The sequence below is a fragment of the Zootoca vivipara genome, chromosome 3, assembly GCF_963506605.1.
Source record: "Zootoca vivipara chromosome 3, rZooViv1.1, whole genome shotgun sequence".
In the NCBI taxonomy this organism is placed as follows: domain Eukaryota; kingdom Metazoa; phylum Chordata; class Lepidosauria; order Squamata; family Lacertidae; genus Zootoca; species Zootoca vivipara.
The window spans coordinates 26,499,177-26,520,567 of record NC_083278.1 but is presented as its reverse complement, the minus strand read 5'-3'; the positions used below and the strand labels follow the sequence as shown (position 1 = coordinate 26,520,567).

General features: G+C 44.6%; 1 long non-coding RNA gene across 7 annotated transcripts in view; it reads left to right on the top strand.

The window, feature by feature from the left end:
• The window catches only part of LOC118082406 (uncharacterized), a 110,919-nt gene that overhangs the window by 61,874 nt on the left and 27,654 nt on the right, over positions 1-21,391 (top strand). For all 7 annotated transcript variants that reach the window (XR_009557306.1, XR_009557305.1, XR_009557307.1 and 4 more), the window contains one exon: positions 2,187-2,247. This is a non-coding gene — a long non-coding RNA (uncharacterized LOC118082406). The remainder of the gene's footprint in view (positions 1-2,186; positions 2,248-21,391) is intronic.

Here is a 21,391-nt window from a genome sequence, read left to right as displayed (position 1 = left end):
GAGGTAATTTTTATTCCATTTTAGAGACGGAGATCTCAGGTTGACAGAAAGCAATTTGCCCAAGGCCAGTTTGAAAGCTTAGTGACAGACAATGATATAAACTCAGATTTCTCCAGGGAGCAAGCCCACCATCTTATATAAAAGGTTTAGGCTGCCTGGAATTCTACTGTGGTGTTCTTGGTGAGTTGATCACGGCCTCAGAATTTCCTTCTATGAAAACTCTGCAAAGCTGAATCATCACCATCATCATTTTTTGAGAAGCATCGTAAGACATTTTATATGGCTTTACTTTTGATACCTGGGACAAATCTGGAAAATAGGGTTTGAATTTTATATTTCACTCTTGGGTTTTGTATTGGTATTTATTCCTTCATTTCAAACATTTATACTCTGCCTTTATTTTGGGATACTCAATGCAGTGTTTTACAAAGAACCACAAACAGACATTACTAAAAGGTAATCTAAAGTAGTTCTGAATCTGAGATTTAAAATCACAAAACATGCAGCAAAGTAAACCATGGAAATATAGGCTGTTAGACCTTTAAAATATCCCCTTCTAAGTTTCTTCTAAAGCTACCCACATCCCTTAGTATAGAAAGAGACCATATGTTTGGTAAGGTAAAAATGGCTTACTTATAAACTCTTCAAAGGTCAGATTCCCGTGCTTTCCCGTGAAGCAGCAGGAAAGGACGGGCAGTACAACTTAGTTGCAAATTTAGTAAATGCTTCTAATTTATTTGTATAGAAACATAAAGATGGCTTGCTAAAGCCATGTGGTCTGGCCTTGGCTTAGAGCAATCAGCCCAGACATCATTACTAGTCAGTTCACATAGTGGAAAAGGAGACAAAATGAAGTGTTTGGTAACCCTTCCTCCCAAGGTGAGGGGGTTTAACCTAGCTAAGCCTGACAGGACAGCTTACTCTGTGGTCTTAACCCTTCATGCATTAATTAGAGTTAAGCAGGTTGGCTATATGAGGCTGGATATATCCCACATATATCACATCAGGTGTAGGGAAGGGAGATGTGGTTTTGCCCAAATGGCTTTATACACCTACACCAAAACCAGCACCTTGAAATTATCCTGGGAACTATTTGGCAAGCAGTACAATTCATTCACCAGTGGGGTAACATGTTGACATGACATGAAGGAAGGAACTCTGAGCATACTAGCAACCAGGTGAAATACCAAGTGGACCAGTTAGCCTCAAGATACCTTAGCTGGATTCAGATTGTGACAACAGGAGGGAAGGGGAAACGGCACAGCCAGAGCAAAGATCCAGTAGATCCAGTCAGATTATTATTATTTTATTTTCTGCCTGGAGACAGATGGGTGAGACATCCTGTCCATAGGAATCCTTTTGGCTTGAAACTGGCTGAGTGTGCAGGGACCTGATTGGGCAAGGAATGGGAGCTTGACAAGGATATTCTCTACAATGAAATGCATTGTGGAAGGATGTGTGTGACAGGAAAGAGTGTGTCTTTGAAATTTGGGGTGCGGGGAAAACATTAAAAAAATAAATTTAAAAAATTCAGATAATTTCATTTGGTAGAGCTAAGGTCTGGTTGCCCTAATGGACCAGTCTCCACCGTGTTTATTTCAGTCATATCTGCCATGGGGTAGTAAATCACTGATTTATTTGAACATGCTCTCAGTCATGTGTTAAGGTGACTGAATTAATTCGACAATTTGTTTCAGGCATCAGCTGACATTTGCCGAGCCTTCACCAAATTGTCTCGTGTTTGAAATCCCATTCAGAATGTTGAGCTGTTAACTAAATCAAGAGCGGTATCCCGTAACCAATGAATCGGCTGCTGAATATAAAGTAACAAAAAGGGCGAAGGTAGATGTCCCTTAAAAATCCAAAAGAAAGCCACATGTCAGCTCCCAAAGCTTTGTTCTTGTGGAACAGGGAATCACATTGATTGATTGGTCTTATTGTTTTTAGCACATTCCCCCTCCCCCTTTTTAAATACTCAGTTTGGTTATTTTTTTAAATGTTAGGCAGGTTAGTGGTTTGGAAAATGTGTTTGGCAGTCTGTTAATTAAAGGGAGAAATTGAAATATAAAGTGATTATTTTTGCACTCCTCATTTGTGGATTTCAAAGTTCTTTTGCAAACATTAATTAAGCCTCATAACATCCCACAGAGGTAGGTAACTTAAGTGTTGTTATCTTCATTCTGCAGGTGTGAGGGCCTGGGAAGAAGAAGAAAAGTGTTCTGGGTCTGAGCCTGTAAATCCCAATAGGTAAGAGTTAAGAATGTTCAGTAGTCACAGGAAATGATAGGAATAAGTAATGGCGCAGCTGGTTTTGGACAGAGGAAGAACCAAGATCAAAATGCTGCTCACAAGATGGCCTCTGGCAAACCATTATCTCTCACCCAAATTTGCTTATTTTATCTGTGAAGATAAAATAAGATAAGACTGTATGTAGTGTTATTTTTCTAGAAAAAGAGGTGCTGGGACTCTTCATGAACACCTCCCTCATTCTCTTAGAATGGCAATGGCACCCACCTGAGAGGTGCCGGAACTGAGTTCCTGTGAGTTCTGGCTGAGAAAAAGAGCCCTGACTATATGGCATCTAGGATTGCGGAGCCTGAGAGATCATTGGAACGTAGTTTAGACAGAGAAATTCTGTAAGGTTTAGTTTTTCTGATCACCGTAGCAGGACTTCGATGGGGAAAACGGCAAACAGACGGCATCCCTTTTAAACACTCCACCCCCAAAATAGATTGTTACCCACCCTGAGCTCTGGCCTAGTCTGAGAAAGCAACCTAAATGCACAGACCTCCGAACTGACCCCTGAAAGCATGTTCAGTTGGCCATACAAAGGATTCCTTGCAGCTCCACTGTTAAGAATCTTATTAAGAACCTCTCTAAATAGTCTCCGTAAGAACTGGCTGAAGAAAGAGGCAAACTCAAATTCTTGCTGAAGAGATGTGTGGAAGCATAACAACATCTCTCTTAGCAACTTTCTATTGAATGAGATTTTCCAGTGCAGGGACAGAAACACCAACTATATACTAATGGGCTTTCCATAGTGCCTCTTGCCATTTGCCAGGACCCAAAGTGCAGGGCCATCTTAAGCGCCCCTGGCGCCGTGGTGTGACGGATCCCTTCGGCGCCCCCCACCCCGTTTCCCAGTGCAGTCGGCGGGCGGGCGCTGCGTGCCGCACGGCTGCCACAGGCGCTGCTGCGCGGCGGGCGGGCAGGCACAGCGCGGTTGCCGTGGGCGCAGCTGCGCGGCGGACCGGCCGGCCAGCGGGCGGGCGGGTGCAGCTCACAGTGCCCCCCTGGCGGGCCGGCACCGTGGTGCCCTGCACCACCCAGCTTGGCCGTAGGCCCGGCCCTGCCAAAGTGGAAACCTGTATACACGCATGAGAGAACTGAGCGTGTAGCTTGCCATTTCTGCTAAGCCTGTTTCCGTTGCTGAAGAGGCAAGGAACTATAACGTTTAGCAGCAAAGCCTGCCAACCAAGCTCCAGGTGGTTGGATGTAGGATTATTGTCCCTCGTGTGCGTATCTCTTCCTACTAAACTAGCTGCATAATCTGAGGCATGTTCATGCAGACGTAAATTTCACCAAGTTCATTGGGACTTATTCCTTGGCTTTGGGTGGCAACAGATTAGGACAGTCTTCCAAATAAGACTGCAAAGGTTGCTAGCGAAGTTTTTAATGGCTGACATTTTATTGCATTCTAAATATTTTGTTGGGAGCCGCTCAGAATGGCTGCAGCAGCCCAGTCAGATTATTATCATCATAATAAAACACAGGCTTTTTTTATTTTTTAAAAAATACTTTTCAAATCTACTAAGTTCATAGTCTCAGACCCTTAAAGCCAGCCACAGGTTTTTTTTTTAAGTGTGTACACACATACACACATGTATATATATATATATATAACCTGAGAACATTATTAACAACAGCAAAAAACCATTGGCAATTTTATAGGGGCAATTCTCCTGTCCCTCCCCAAAAGGAGAAGACATCTCGGTAAAAACCTGGCCACATTTACACATTACGGTTACCCTTCACGTTATTCTGGTTAGACAACAACAACAAAAGAGCCCTTTGTGACCAACGGACGCCTATCCTTTAGCAAAGAACTATTCACGGCATGACTTTGCAACGTAAGGTGGATGTCCTAGTTTTTCTCCCTACCCCCGCCCACCACAACCCCTGCCCAATAACCAGGGCTTAATTTGAAACAAGGATTGGGTTTGTATATCTGTGTTTGAAGCAGGAACGGGGAACCTGTGACCTTCCTAAAGTGCTTTCACAAGAACTCCCACCATCCCTGACAATTGGCCCATGCTGGCTGGGGATGATAAGAGTTGTATCCCTGTAGCATCTGTCTGGCCAAAGGGTAGGGGGATATAATCCATACTGAAGTCCTTGCAGATTCCTATGTGTATATCGGACGCAGAAATGATTATATTTAAATGTGGCCATTTTAGTGTGGACTTGAGAATACAAGGAATCCTTGTGCCAGCATTATATGTGTTGTCGATAAAGTTTGTATATGTGTGTGTGTGTGTGTGTGTGTGTACACACACATTGCTATATTCTCATTGAACATCATGTAAAAGTGCTATTAAGAAGGATGTAAATAGAAAGGGTTAAAGGAAAAGATCTGAGGCACAAATGGATCGAGCTTTGTGTGTGAGTGTGTCAGAGATCGAGAATGAGAATGAGTGTGTTTGCTGCTCACTGAAGACAGGGAGTGATATACATTCATGGACAAAGCAAAAAAAGAACCAATTTTTATTCTTCTCTTTTGCATATTGCAAGTACTATGGCATTTCAATAATTCTTTGCATGATATACTGTAGTAATATGTTGGTGGAAGAGGCATGTGTAATTCCCATTTGCTCGAGGCAGCTATTGTTACAGCACACAATCCCCTTTACCTTTCACTGTGTGGCTGTTTGTCTCTGTCACTGGAGGTTAATGACATATATTTCTTGACGCGTTTGTCTACATGGGAGCTGCCTTGCATGGGAATTACTATTCGTGCATGGGAAATTCACTTCTCTGTTGCTTAGGTTGGTGGGTTTTTTTTTTTGCCACTGCTTGCAATTCTCTGTTAATCATGTTCAAATTCTTGTTAAAAACTCACCTCTTCACTTTGGCGTAGTCAAATTGATTTCCCTCCCCTAATTTCCCTCCTTTCCTTCCCCTTTCCTTCTCATGGGTGGCTTGTGGGCAAATCCTATGTGTTTTTTTATTTCATGACTGTATGCTGACTCCAGGTTCTGAGAAAGAAGAAGAACCAGCTGGGGACAACATTGGGGGAGCCTTGTCGGCTTCCCAAGATGCACCTGGCTGGTCACTGTAGGAAACTGGATGCGGAACCAGATCCTTGGTCTGATGTATCAGGATTCTTATGCAGCAGCAGGGGTCATCCAGTTTATAACTTAAGGGTTATTTCCATCATCAGTGAATCAGCTAACCCAGAGGGTGGGGGTGGTAGTAGAGGTGTTGCTTAGCAACCTGGCATGGTAACATGGTATTTGCTGAGGTAGCACATGCCCTGATTTGTTGTGTAGTTCTGAGGGAGTTTTCCTCTGTATGTTTGGTTGACTGAATCCTTGCTCTGTACAAGGCCTGGCCTAAAGAAAGACAAAACCTCTCTCTTCCTTTCTCCTCAAATCAACCATACACTGCTTTTGTCCACTTTCCTCACTGAAGTGTTAGCAGAATTTATTTTCTCTCTGGACCCCATCTGTGTTATTTAAGTGCTAACACTCACATATTTCGCTTTATGCAGGCGCTTCAGGAACACACCATTCATCCTCATCCCGAGACACTTAGAATTTTCTAGGACATTAGCATTCCCCAAGCTTAGATTGCTTAGATTTTAGGTGCAATAACAGGACTGCACAGGATTTCATGGATTACCTATTCTAGCTCTGTGGAACTAGGCAGCGTTCACTGAACACTTCCGGCCGTGTTTATCCAGCCCATCTTATGAAACTGCAAATGAAGGAAGTTGCACAACTTGTGAGACAATGTGGTCTATTGCCAAAATGATTTTTTTGTTTGCAGTCGAGAAGCTATCTTGCAGAAAGAAACCCGTAGCCTGAACATATAGAACAGCAATTGGTGTGGCTTGTGCTTCTCCAGGAGCTATAACGCAGCAATGACAAATGAGGGTAGACTCTCCCTCCTTTCTGTGGCTCTGTCAGGCTTGCTATGCAAAAGGGCCATGAAAAACCCCGCTTCCTCTTCTTCACTGCCATTCCCATATGATGGGCTGAATACCCTTACTACTGGCAGCTGAACATATGAAGCCACTATATAATGAGTCGTGGGATGCGGGTGGCGCTGTGGTCTAAACCGCTGAGCCTAGGACTTGCCGACCAGAAGGTCGGCAGTTCGAATCCCCACGACTGGGTGAGCTCCTGTTGCTCAGTCCCAGCTCCTGCCCACCTAGCAGTTCGAAAGCACGTCAGAGTGCAAGTAGATAAATAGGTATCACTCTGGTGGGAAGGTAAAGGCGTTTCCATGCGCTGCTCTGGTTCGACAGAAGCGGCTTAGTCATGCTGGCCACATGACCCGGAAGCTGTCTGCGGACAAACACCGGCTCCCTTGGCCTATAGAGCGAGATGAGTGCCGTAACCCCAGAGTCGTCTGCGACTGGACTTAACGGTCAGGGGTACCTGACAACACACCAAACCAAACCTTATGCGGTGATTTGCGTGGTGTGGGTGTTCACACATATTCACATTAATCATTCATTCATCTCACACCTTTCAGTGCGTTTTCCTAGTGGCAAAATACTTTTTTAAAAAAGTGGCATTGTTGTGGTAGGGCAGCAGAACACTTAAATCTACTTTAATTGCTCAAAGTTAAAGTTTGGTGTGCTCTTGAATCCTTGCAACAAAATAGTGACAGTCAGAAACAAGTTCATGCAAAGTTGCTCTCTGTACAGTCCACAGGAGTATGGAGCAGGAGTATAGACTTCCCTTTTAAAAGGAGTACCTTAAAAGTGTGGGCAAAGAGGTTTTTTTAGCAAGGTTAAAGCTTCCCCTCCCTTTTCTTTTCCCTGCTGGTCTCTTTCCATTGCAGAACATATTGCAATTAGCGCTCTAAAGTCACATGCACACCATACATTTAAATAAGTGTTTCTCAACCCAGCTGTTGCTGGACTACAATTCCCATCATGCCTGACCACTGGCCCAGCTAGCTGGAGGTTGAGAAACACTGATTTAAAGCTCACAACTTCCTCCAAAGAATCCTGGGGACTGTAGTTTGCGAAAGGTGCTGGGAATTGTATCTCTCTGAGGAGTAAACTACAGTTCCCAGGATTCTTAAGGGGAAGTCATGTGTTCTAAATGTATGGTGTAGATGTATTATGGGCGATAGAGCCAAGAAGAGCCCCTGAGGTATCTCAATGTGAATACACTGAATGTGGGGCAGGTGGTGGAGGTCAGGGAGAGCAATGGGTATTTCTATTCCAGCCTTTGAGAACCTGGACTACAACTGTGTAGTCATAACTGTGTGATCAATGCCTTAAAAATGCTAGTTAAGGGCTACACTAGACTTGTATTACTCTTTAATTTGCATGTTTTTTAAAAATGAAAATCACCTTGCGATTGCAGCAGCAGCAGCAGCTGGGGGAAAGGAATTTAACCCTTCCTTCCCCTCTTGCATTCCTGCGGAAAATCCCTTTTCTGAAGTTGCTGTTTACTGTACATTGAAAGGAAATATCCTTGTTGCCTTCTCAAGCATGTGTTAGATTTCTAAGTGGACCTATTCAGATTCTTCCTCCTTGCCCTCAAAAGCAGTTCTGTTTAGATTTTCATCTTTGTGAATGTTGAACTGGAGAGGGACACCATCCCATTCGAGATTCCCCACCCCCCATCTTCTTTCAGCCACTGAAACTGCAATCATGGCACTTCTAATGACCCTTTTGAGATTCTCCTCACAATCTGGCACCTATTTTGTAAGCCTGGGTTTAAAGCCTTTTAAACGCTGCCCATAGAGAATGCTGAGATTTATTTCCCGCTGTCAACGAAAGGGGGAAGGGGGGGGGGACACAGACTGTAACAGATATTTGGTTCTCGCACATGAATAATAAGGAGGAACAATAGGTGCTGTATATGGAAATGATTTTTCTTTTGAAAACACTTGCACCAAGAGGGCTATAAATACAGAAATCTACTACAGGTGCTTCAGAATGCAGGGGTGCCAAATGTGTGTGCCGAGGTAAAGAGTTTGCTTTTATTACAAAGGGAAACCGTATCTTTTCTCTTTGAGACAACCAAAGATACCAATATTGGACTAATTATGTTGAATACATAAGTATAGTTGGCTTGAAACAGTCCTGTGGTTTGTGCAGGTGAATTGAAATTATCCCACTTAATATTTTAATTTCTTGGCCTTTTCGAAGGAGCTGTTTTAATACTGTTCACTAGCAGTTTGGAACATTCTAGTCAGTGTGCTTTGCCTTCAGGGAGACCCAGGCCTTTTCAGGCAATTGAAAATTCACCTTATTTTTTTAATGTTATATTGGCACTAGCACTATAATGTACTTATTAAAGTTTAGGGGAAACTGGTGGTTATGATTGCAATGAGTGCTTAATGTAGAACTGGTAAATGATATGCATTTATTTATAAGATTTCTTACCAGACTACTCCCAACCCCCAAGGGACGTGGCTGGCGCTGTGGGTTAAACCAGAGAGCCTAGGGCTTGCCAATCGGAAGATCGGCGGTTCGAATCCCCGCGACGGGGTGAGCTCCCGTTGCTCAGTCCCAGCTCCTGCCAACCTAGCAGTTCGAAAGCACGTCAAAGTGCAAGCAGATAAATAGGTAACGCTACAGTGGGAAGGTAAACGGCGTTTCCGTGTGCTGCTCTGGTTCGCCAGAAGTGGCTTAGTCATGCTAGCCACACGACCTGGAAGCTGTATGCCGGCTCCTTCGGCCAATAATGTGAGATGAGTGCCGCAACCCTAGAGTCGGTCACGACTGGACCTAATCGTCAGGGGTCCCTTTGCCTTTACCTTTACTCCCAACCCCCAGGAAGCTTGGCTGTTGTTGTTGTTGTGAATTTGGGGGTATACGTGATAGTGCAAATGTTTCAGGCATCTCCTGAATGTTTCTTGTGAAACAATGATAAATAAATAATATAATAATAATAATAATAATAATAATAATAATAATAATAATAAATAATTTTATTATTTATACTCTGCCCATCTGGCTGGGTTTCCCCAGCCACTTTGGGTGGCTTACAGAATATATAAAACACAATAAACCATCAAACATTAAAAACTTTCCCAATACAGGGCTGCCTTTAGATGTCTTCCAAAAATCTGCTTGGGACGTCCCTATTTTCATCGGAGAAATGTTGGAGGGTATGAAATTGTTAGGATTCTGTGGCTGAGATGGACATCACATAGTTGAGATGTACTGTTGATATAACTTCCTACCCACCAGCTGCTATGCCCAAAAAAGTGGTAGGAGCTGAAAAAGCAATTTCATTATGGTGGTCTCTCCCCCCCTTTTTTCCCTTGCTTGCTTTTTGCCTGAACCATTTCTCCTCCTCCTCCTCCTCCTCCAGGCGAAGGGACACCTGAAGCCGACCTTTCCTGCTTTGTCTGCCTCACTCTGTAAGGTGGAGCCTTTGTGGCAGCCACCCGCTAGGCAACCAATATGCTGCCATGGAAGCAGAGCATATCCTGATGAGCGGGGAATCTGCTCTTGCACCTGTTTAAGCACCAGAACAAAAAAACGCAGGAGGTACTTAGCAAATGAGGGGCGCACACCTGTGTGTGTTTGTTTGCATTGTGCGTGTATGTGTGCGTATTAATAAAACCTCTTATATTTAATCATGTGCTATAAGTCATTTTAGAACTGTCAGGCTGTTTTTCAGCTCCTTGTCACCGTTGCCTGATGCATTTAATTAGCCCCGTCCTCCAGCTGACAAATATCAGCTGCTCCTAACTAAAAGGCACTTTCCCCCTTAAGTACCTCCCTCTGGCAAAGTGAAATACTAATTATGCCCACCCCCCCCTGCCCACTTCATTCCATGATTATTCATGGGTACAAATGTCACCACAGGATGGGACTCATATAAGTCGCTGTCATAAAATGCTCAAAGTGGGGATTTCGGAACACCAAACTGCTTCAGGAGAAGGAGGAGACATAAGTCGTTAAAAACTGTGTGATTACTGTCAGGGCTCCCCCCCCCCCCGCCAGAACTTGACAGAACTCGGTTCCAGCACCTCTCAGGTGGGCACCATTGCCATTCTAAGAAAGCAAGGGAGGAGTTTATGGTGAGTTTCCGGCACCGCTTTTTCTAGAAAAATACCACTGGCATCGAAACGTGTGAAGGGCAGATGGGCATCCTTGAAACTCACAATGGTCACTCACTTGAAAATGGTAGCTAACCCGGCTTTGCCTTGGCATGTGTCCTCATCAAATGGAGATTTGTGCCTGATATTCTCATACGACATGTGTGTTGTGGGAAGCTGGTATGCTGCAGGAAATAGGACTGCGATTCATGTGTGAAGCAGCCGACAGTCAGAATGGAGTTTCCCCTTTGTTTACTTCAGAGCAGGCATCCCCAAACTGCGGCCCTCCAGATGTTTTGGCCTACAACTCCCATGATCCCTAGCTAACAGGACCAGTGGTCAGGGATGATGGGAATTGCAGTCCAAAACATCTGGAGGGCCAAAGTTTGGGGATGCCTGCTTCAGAGCATGCCTGTCATCTGCAGATCTCAGGGCAGGTTACAGGGTTTTAGGACGACAACAACATGGCTACCTTAAATAAACAAGAGCGGGTAAAAATGCAGGGTTGGAACTACCAGTGGACTCATATACCCAAAGTTCATAGGCGAGGCGGTATGATGTCAAAAGTGTCTGTGTCTCACATAATTCCAAGGTGCGGGGATCTGCCATAGAGAAGGTTGTATCCTGTGTTACCACATCTGGTAGTAGGACAAAAAGAAGGGTCTTCTCCCTCAGATCTAAGGACTCTGCCAGGCTGGGGCGGGGAGGGTTGCCCTCAGCTGCTCTGGGTGGCTTCTGACAAATTAAAGCATCACACACGGTAAAACATCCAACATTGAAGACTTCCCTATACAGGGCTGCCTTCAGAAGTCAGATAGTTGAATATTTCCTCAACATCTGATGGGAGGACATTCTACAGGGTGGGCATGACTACCGAGAAGGCCTTCTGGCTAGTTCCCTGTAACCTCACTCCTTGCAATGAGGGAACCACCATTAGTCATATAGGACCTTAGAGGTCAATACCAGCATTTTAAATTCAGCCCAGAAGACAATAGGCAACTAATGTAGATCATTTAGAATTGGTGTAACACGGGGGCCGACAGCCCTTTGGGACCCGTTGGCACATTTGCAAATTGAAGGAAATATTGGGTAGACAAGAACATCGTACAACCTAATCAATTGGGTACAAGAGAAGGCTTATTTCAGACCTAATTTCAGCAGGGGGATAGGGACCTTTATGGGCGCTTGAATATCCATGGGCATCATGTTGGTGGTCCCTGGTATAACGATCCATGCAGGCAATGTCTTGAGGTGGAATGTAACCAGGGCTATTTTTTAAGATGCTCAAATCTGGCACCTCTCAGATGGGTGCCATTGCTATTCTAAGGGAACAAGGGAGAGGGTCACGGTGAGTTCTGGAGCCTCTTTTTCTAGAAAAACAGCACAGAATGTAACCTTTTTATAGTTAAATAATCATAAATATTCTGTGAGAGGCACATGGACGCACTGCTATAAAACGTTACTGATGACATCTTAATTTACTATTGCAAATTTGTCAGATTGCATTAGAAATGCTGTATTATCACGTCCCCTGAAATGCTATGGTTCTGTAGTTATGTAGAGCAATATAGTAGGGGTAGTCAACGTGGCAGTCTCTAGACATTGTTGGACTACAACTCCCATGATTCCTGCCCATTGGTCATGTTGGCTAGGGCTGACTACCCCTGTTATATAGGGTCATGTTACAAGAGGGGGAGACATTGGCGATAGAATAGAGGAATAGAGACAAGGCCAAATGAAGTGTGTGGGGTTAAGCACAGGAGTGGCCCTTGTGCGCTTGTTTTTTGTTTGCTAAATAGCAGCCCCAGAGTGGTGACGGATCCAGAATGGTGCTGGGAGGGGGGAATTTAACCATTTGACCCCACCACAATCCTGAATTGCTGTTGCAGGACTTAATGCATTTAAATTTAGATTTAGAAATGCAGTTTATTGATACACGTAAAGCAAAACACAGACCCCCCCCTTCATAATCTGCGCGTTTGCTCTCTGAAACTTTTTTTTGCTATGAAAATGTACTTTTGCACAGTCCCATGCCCATGTTGCCATAAAGAATTAGCATTTATATGATCTTCTAATTAAGCGTGCCTTTTGGATGTGTCCCTAGCCACTTAGATGAATAAAACTATAATACTAATGATTGCAGCATTCGTTTTAATATTTCTCTGGGGACTCATCCATGTCCATTATTTTTGGGATGCTGTTCTAACATTGGTGTTGTGCCACCAGCTTCTGTTGAGGAGGGTTCACATGACTGCACAACGTAATTGTAATTGTTTTCCATAGTGTGGTACTGGGAGGGGGGCGGGGGTGGCATCTATGACCCAAAGGTGTGTTTGTGCGTCTGGCAGAAGATGGATACATGGATAAGAAAGGAAGAAATAAATCCCGCCACCTTGTTCTCCCTTCCTCATCCCCTTACTGCTGATGACATAATGTTGTTGTTTATAATGTAAAGGTAAAAGGACCCCTGAACATTAGGTCCAGTCATGACCGACTCTGGGGTTGTGGCGCTTATCTCACGTTATTGGCCGAAGGAGCCGCCATACAGCTTCCAGGTCATGTGGCCAGCATGACAAAGCCGCTTCTGGCAAACCAGAGCAGCACACGGAAATGCCGTTTACCTTCCCACTGTAGCGGTACCTATTTATCTACTTGTACTTTGACGTGCTTTCGAACTGCTAGGTTGGCAGGAGCAGGGAGCAAGCAACAGGAGCTCACCTCGTCACAGGGATTCGAACCGCCGACCTTCTGATCGGCAAAACCTAGGCTCAGTGGTTTAACACACAGCGCCACCCGCGTCCCTTTTTAATGTACAGGTATCCTATTAAGTTAATCTTGCAGCATGAACCCATCACAAAAGTTCAGGGAAGGCAGTGATAAGTGCAAAAATAAAAATTTCACCAGGGGGCCAGTCCACTGTCCCTCAGACCTTGTGGGGGGGGGGGCGGCGGACTATATTTTGAAAAAAATAATGAACAAATTCCTATGCCCCACAAATAACCCAGAGATGCATTTTAAATAAAAGCACACATTCTACTCATGTAAAAAGAAGCTGATTCCTGGACTGTCCGCGGGCTGGATTTAGAAGGCGATTGGGCCGGATCCGGCCCCCGGGCCTTAGTTTGCCTACCCATGGTTTAAAACATACCAATAATTACAATGCCAATAAAAACAGCATGGCACCAGCCCTTTAATTAAAAGCAGTAACTCCCCCAAAGTCTGTGGGAACAAGAAAGTTGTCAGCTGCTGGCAGAAAGACAGCAAGGAAGGAAGGATCTTCTTTAGGGAGGGTGTTCCACAGTCTGGGAGCATCCACCAACGAGGCCCTGTCCTGCATCCCCACCTAGCATTCCTGTGAGGGTGGTGGGACTGAGAGATAGGCCACCCCTGAAGATCTCAAAACTCAGGCTGGTTAGTATGAGGGAATACAGTCTTTCAGATAACTTGGACCCAAGCCACGGAGGGCTTTATAGGTCAATTTGTTTGAACTGCGTCCAGAAACAGACCGGCAGTGGAGCTGTTGTAGCAAGGGAAGTTGTGTGCTCCCTAGAACCATCCCCAGCCAATAATCTGACTGCAGCTCTTTGAGCCAGTTGAAGTGTCTGAGCGCTTTTCAAAGGCAGCCCCACTTGGAGCATGTTACAGTAATCCAAATGGGGAAGCAACTATGGCGTGCAGTATTGTGGCCAAATCAGACACCTCAAGGAATGGGTGCAGCTGGCTGGCCACTAGATTTAACTGTGCAAAATGCACTTTTGCCCACTGCAGAGACCTGGGCATCCATGCTCAGGGATGAGTCCAGAGGAACACCCAAAATTCAAACCAGTGTCTACAGGGGGAGTGTTACCCCCCCCCCACAACTGGCTGAACTATTCCCTGTTCTGCCTTCTGACTGACCAAGAGCACCTCTGTCTTGTCCAGATAAAGTTTCAATTTGTTTACCCGCATCCAATTCATTACTGATGACAGACACTGGTTTAGAACTGAGTGGGCTTCCTTAGATATAGGTGGAAAGTTAAAACGGATCTGGGAAACACCTCTGCCCTGGCACGCTCATTGTGATGAGAATTACCAATAATAATAATAATAATAATAATAATAATAATAATAATAATAATAATAATATTTTCTTATGAACACTGTGGTTGTCAAACGTGCATGATTCGAGACTGGATAAGTGCCACAGGATTATGTCGATGCTGTATTGTATTACATAACCTTGCCTTGTGCTGCGTCCTGTGAGTGCAAAACTAATAAGGAACAGAGTGACGTCACTTGACATGAGAGAAACGTCTCTTCCTCCTGCAAGGCAAGCAGATACCTGCTAACCATTCAAAGACAGAGGGAGCCTCTGATTGAAAGTTACTGAGGTGAACAGAATCACTGTGAGCACTAAAGCCTTCCAAACTGGCATACGCGGTGGGTATCCAATCATTCTAATTATTTCCAAGTAATTTAGCATATCTCTAATTATAATACGAGGTCATCTTAATTAGAATGACATAAAATAATGTTTAATTAGACACAATTCCCTCTTTCAGATACTCGTCATGGATTCTAGTGGAAAAACCTTTGGCTCCTCTTGTGGGGAGCTCTTTATTCTTAATTTACATTTCTCCTTTTTTTTCTGGTAACTAATTTCTTTTTAACAAACAAGGCAAATCAAGCCATTTGAATCTAATTAGTGTTTCTTCCTTGGCTCGTCATTCTCTCCCTGCTCCTCCCTCCTTTTATCTCGAGGTTGTTCTAATTTATACATGTTTGTTTGCATAATGGCCTCTGGCTTGGAGCTGGCAGGAGACCACCACAAGTAGAGCAGTGGGAGCTCTGGGGAAAGAGGTGGCTGGCTGTGTCCTGTCCCATACGTGGGCATTAAAATCTGCCTTTCTCTCTGTGCATGCCAAGTTCCCGAACTTTTGTTGGTGAAGGCATCATTGTAAAGAGAGGGCTATCTTTCCCCCTTTGCATGTTAATGGCACCTATATGCTTCTGCTCCATTCTGGGTACCAGCTGTAGAGCTGGTGTGTCCTTGGCCCTGCATGATCTCCACGTTTTGGAGGTGATTTCTGTAGAGGATGCTGACGTGCAAACCTAGAACCACCTTCCTCAATCTGGTGCCCTCCAAATGTCTTTCTGTGTACAACTTTGACCAACCCCAACCATCTCCGTGGTAGTCTGGAGGGCCTCGGGTTTGAGGGGAAGATGCTTCCCTAGAAAAGTGAAAGGTACAGATTGCAGAAGCTGAGCTCATGTGTGTTGGCACATAGAATCATAGAGCTGGAAGAGACCACAAGGGCCATCCAGTCCAGTCCAACCCCCTGCCAAGCAGGAAACACCATCAAAGCATTCCTGACATATGCCTGTCAAGCCTCTGCTTAAAGACCTCCAAAGAAGGAGACTCCATCACACTCCTTGGCAGCAAATTCCACTGCCGAACAGCTCTTACTGCCAGGAAGTTCTTCCTAATGTTTAGGTGGAATCTTCTTTCTTGTAGTTTGAATCCATTGCTCCATGTCCGCTTCTCTGGAGCAGCAGAAAACAATCTTTCTCCCTCCTCTATATGACATCCTTTTATATATTTGAACATGGCTATCATATCACCCCTAACCTTCTCTTCTCCAGGCTAAACATACCTAGCTCCCTAAGCCGTTCCTCATAAGGCATTGTTTCCAGGCCTTTGACCATTTTGGTTGCCCTCTTCTGGACACGTTCCAGCTTGTCAGTATCCTTCTTGAAATGTGGTGCCCAGAACTGGACACAGTACTCCAGGTGAGGTCTGACCAGTGCGGAATACAGTGGTACTATTCCCTTGATCTAGATCCGGCACCCCCAAACTTCGGCCCTCCTGATGTTTTGGACTACAATTCCCATCATCCCTGACCACTGGTCCTGTTAGCTAGGGATGACGGGAGTTGTAGGCCAAAACATCTGGAGGGCCGCAGTTTGGGGATGCCTGATCTAGATGCTATACTCCTATTGATGCAGCCCAGAATTGCATTGGCTTTTTAAGCTGCTGCTTCACAATGTTGACTCATGTCAAGTTTGTGGTCTACCAAGACTCCTAGATCCTTTTCACATGTACTGCTCTCAAGCCAGGTGTCTCCCATTCTGTACATGTATGCACAGAAACCCCCCTGTGCAGGCATCACCACCAACATCTGAAAAAAGTGCAGTGATGAGCATGGCTGGTTATGGTCCTTACCATACCATAAATCCAGCTGTTCGTGGAATGGCCATTTGCACAGCTGGAGTGAAACTTAGTCTGGGCTTAGAATAGGAGACTGGCAAGTTGGCAAGGCAGATGGAGAAAACTTTGCTTGGGAGCTGAGGCTTGGCCAACAGATGTGGAACTTGCGTGCATTCCGCATTTTTTGGCATAGATGAACCTCTTTGGGATTTAATGGCTTGCATTCTTAGACCCTTGTTTGGGAGTAATAACTTCAGAGATGGGTTAAGCTTCACTGAGATTCACTAGAAGTGGCTCAATGAATAGGGAAAGGCTGCTGTCTACTGCTGTCATTCCTTCCCTGTGCTATGGCCAGCAGCCTGCCATTTACAAAATGGTTTTAGTATTCCAGAAATGAGTGGCACAAAGCATGTGAAGTGTAATGATATGTTTTCAGAGTGGTGGGGATTACATAATTGACTCTAATTACGATGGAATTAAATTTATTTTGTGCTTTGCACATTCAGTCAGCTTCTCAATTCAAGGTTCCTCCATTCAAGCTCTCTACGTACATGTCTACTCAGAATTATTCAGCGAAAATGAAAAAACCTCCCATAAATATCCAAAAATGGAATTTTACTGAGGCTGGAGTAAATTTTGCCAACGAGATCTGCCAGTGCTATGCATCACACACTCTACTTAAGCAGCTGTGTGTGTGTGTTAAGCACACACGGTATAAGTAGATTAATACAGGATGTAGAAGATGACCAGTTAAGCCTGGTTGAGCACCAAGAAGAATATGTGGAAGTGTGTGTGTGATCATTGTTGAGACCAGGGGTGGGGGGACCTGCGGTCCTCCAGATGTTGGCAGGCTTTAACTTCCATGGGCCTCAGCCAGCATATGATGGGAGTTGGAGTCCAGCAACATCTTGGGGGACAGCAAGCCCCCACCCAATGCAGTAGACTGCTAGGTTGTTTGTTTGTTGTTTGTTTAAAATAGTTGGACACCACCCGCAATCTGGTGAGCTATGGCAAGATTTCAGGGGATCCCAGGTGCTCATCCACGGTCCGTGTCCTTTGGAGGTTGTCGTAGCTTTAAGAAATATGATTTATTCACATACTTACACCTGAGTTTGGATTGAGGGAGTCCAGATCTTACAGCATGGTCATATCAAAAGGGGCTTGTTCCCCACAGCAGTGCAGCACTGGAATCCAAGGCATCTCTCCCAGGCTGGATCTAGACACATCAAAGAAGTGTTTCAGCTTAAACACATTGTAAATTTAAACAGGGAAAACGGGTAGAGAAAAAACGGGACTCCACAGCACCATCTGGTGGCACACCGTTATATTGCATATACAACGCATATACTGTAAATCGCTTTTTCATTACCAATCGAGCTGAGTCCCCAGACTGCCTTCAAATTCACCAGCAGACTCTTAGTATTCCAAATCTTTAACAATATTTGCATTCTGCCCTTTCACAGAGGGTGATTGATTATTTCTTAGCACCGTTGTATATCTGGACAGCATTCTCAGAACAAGGGTCTGGGAATGAGTTAACCGTTTGTGCGTCACCTGAGGCCTGCAAGAGCTTATTGAGAAATTTTTAAAAATGAACAAGGCTCAGAGATCAGGTGGCATGTATTTGCAACTTCATATGGAACTCATATGTGAAATTTGTGGGTTTTGTAATTTAAATAGGCAACTTTTGCATTGCTGAATCACTTCTCACTGAAAGGCAATGATTAGGTCTATTGCGTGCAATGTTGACTTCTTCTGGACTGCACCAAAGCATTCAGTGTAAACAGAGTACTTTGTACACAAACTGTTAGAGCATCTCCCCAACTTGGTGTCCTCTGGGTATTGCTGGACTGCAACTCCTATTGTCGTTTGCCCTTGGCCATGCTGGCTGGGGCCGATGACAACTGGCTGGAGAGCCACAGGTTGGAGAAGGATGCTGTAGAACTTTCAGAAAAATCTGCCCATAATCTGCCCTTCTCTCCCTCCCTCTCTCCCTCCAACAAAACAAAACAACAAAACAAAACCCCATTGACACTAGATCAGGACTTGCCAAGAGAAGCAAACACCTGTCACATCATCAGCATCCTTGCTAGCTGAGACATTACTAAGTGGCAGCATTTGTCCTTTCCGGAGATGATTCAGGCTGTGAAGACTTCTGGTAGGGATGGTACAAAAACGCAAGCTACTCGCTGGAAGCAGAACTAATGAGCAGTGTCAGTCATGTAAGCATCTGGTTTGACAACAGATGCACCTGTTGGTAACTAAGTATTTGCCTACGTTATTTTATGCAGGAGCATCTCAACTGCTCACCTGTTAAAATCCTCAGGGATATTTACGAAGTTCCGTAAAGTTCCAACCTTTCCTCAGGGAAACTGGAGAATAGCACCCAGTCAACGGGTATCAGCAAGAGTTGAACCAGTGGGTGCAAAACCAAATTTATGGAAAGAACAGGAACCCTAACACAATTTTCACTAGGGAGAATATGATTTTTCACTAGGAATAATATGATTTTTAAGAGGTTCAGAAATGCATATGTTCCTCCAGAATTTTGGATTTTGGAACACAGGAAGCTGTCTTATGCTATTGGTGCATCTAACTCACTGACCAGCAGGAATTTTCCAGGGTCTGAGGCATGGAGTCCTTCCCAGCTGTTCCTGGAGATACAAGGACTCGAACCTGGAATCTTCTGCATGCAAAGTGTATTCTATAACAAAGACCTTTACTCAGTCATATTTTTATATACTTCCTCTGGAGAGGTGTGCTTGAAACATGCTTGGATTTCTGTTCTCTGAGCAAGCCTTGTTTGTTGACACCTTTCGAGTTTATTCTTTCTGTGCGCAAATTAAGCAAGTAATTTGCTTACTTTAATATTCTAGGAGTCCCTAGAATCATTCCACTACCCTTTGGGGTGTGAGAGATGATGGCATTGGACAGGGCTTCTTCTGTGGTAGCCCCAAAACTGTGAACTTCCCTCCCAACAGAAGCAGGGTCTAGAGTCAGCATGAGTATTATTTCAATTCCACGTTTCCACTTCCCCAATATTAAATTTAATTCTCCAAACATCAGTTTATAAATAGTTTTTTTTAAAAAATATCCTTGCGAAAATTCATTAGAATTTCAGTGCAAATTTCCTATACTAAAGTGTGTCCTCCCTAAAAGAGGGCACGTGTTGCGGTGAGACCTGGAGACTGACCTCCTGGCTGTGGGTGGGTCTATTGGACAGCCACAACACCCGATTGGTAGGTCCCACATTGCTGGGTTTAATCTGGCCAATGGGGTGCAGTCTAAACGGACCATGGGACCTATATATACTTATGCATTTGACTCAGAGCTTCCTCTTTTGGTGCGTGCATCGGAATACCTGCCCACCTCTCCCTATATTTAGGGCATTTTGTGATTGACCTTGCTATGCCGTCGTGTGTTGTCTGTCGTTGGGACAGGGGCATGGCAGAAATTTTCCCTACTTGGCTGATTGGCTATTGCCATTTGGGTTTCGCCTGCCACGTAGCAAATCTTCACAACTTGTAAGGTTGCGGATAGGCACTGGTTCAGGTGATAGGGATGGGGGAACACTCTCGCCATCCCTATGTGAAGGGTATTCCGTTAAAGGAATCCACAACTTGGTTTGGTCAACCCCCAAGAGGGGGTTGTGCCCATGCCTGAGTCCAGGGGAGCTTCTGGGGGAGTGGACTGTTCCCGGGCTTTCTACCTACATCAGGGGTTCACCCTTGGCTGACCTATGATAGAGCTCTGGGTCAGCGCTACCTGCAAGGGTGCAGGGAGCTAGTCGAACCAGAGCCTATGCAACCAGTCACTTTCTGTAATCAATAAAGTTGTGGCCTTGTTGTTGTTGTTTAGTCGTTTAGTCGTGTCCGACTCTTCGTGACCCCATGGACCATAGCACGCCAGGCACTCCTGTCTTGCACTGCCTCCCGCAGTTTGGTCAAACTCATCTTGGTAGCTTCGAGAACACTGTCCAACCATCTTGTCCTCTGTCGTCCCCTTCTCCTAGTGCCCTCAATCTTTCCCAACATCAGGGTCTTTTCCAAGGATTCTTCTCTTCTCATGAGGTGGCCAAAGTATTGGAGCCTCAGCTTCACGATCTGTCCTTCCAGTGAGCACTCAGGGCTGATTTCCTTCAGAATGGATAGGTTTGATCTTCTTGCAGTCCATGGGACTCTCGAGAGTCTCCTCCAGCACCACCAATTTAGTTGTGGCCTAAATTCTGCCAAAAACCAAAACTAAAATTTGAGCCAAATGTGTGTTTATTTAGGGGGGAGGTCTTCGGGTCTGAACAAGCAAGCAGCTTTGCCTGATATACACATTCTTGCAACAATTTCCTCTACAGTACATATAAAGCATTTTTTGTGTAACTCTGACTAATATGTGCATTTTTATGCACACTTTGCCCGGTGCATGCATTTTCCTACACATTAACTGCACTGAAAAATTGAAACAGGTGCTTTACAAGAAAAATAGAAACCAGGAGGAAATTATGAAGGACAGTTGCATTTTGGTTTATGCATTGTTGCAGCAAGTATGAATGAGGTAGATTTGCCTTTAAATGTGAACTGAACCAAGTTTCACATCCATCCCTGCGACTCTTTAAATTGGTGAATGTGGCAACTCACACAAGGTGCTGCAGGAGGTGGGCTCCCAAGAGCTTCCTGGCTGAGGTTCTTCCATTCCTTCTCCCCTCTTTTTCCAGCCAATGATCAATGGCAAGGGAAGTGAGAGGACGTTGCGATGTGCTATGTGGTCATGTCTGTTCACCAGCGACAGCTGCTGATTGGCTGCTTTTCCTTCAAAACAAAATGGGCAGTTTTTAAAGTACAGTTAACCTAATGTGCCATTTGACCTAAGGAAGACAAGAGCATGCTGCTGAGCCAAATTGTTTGAGCTTAT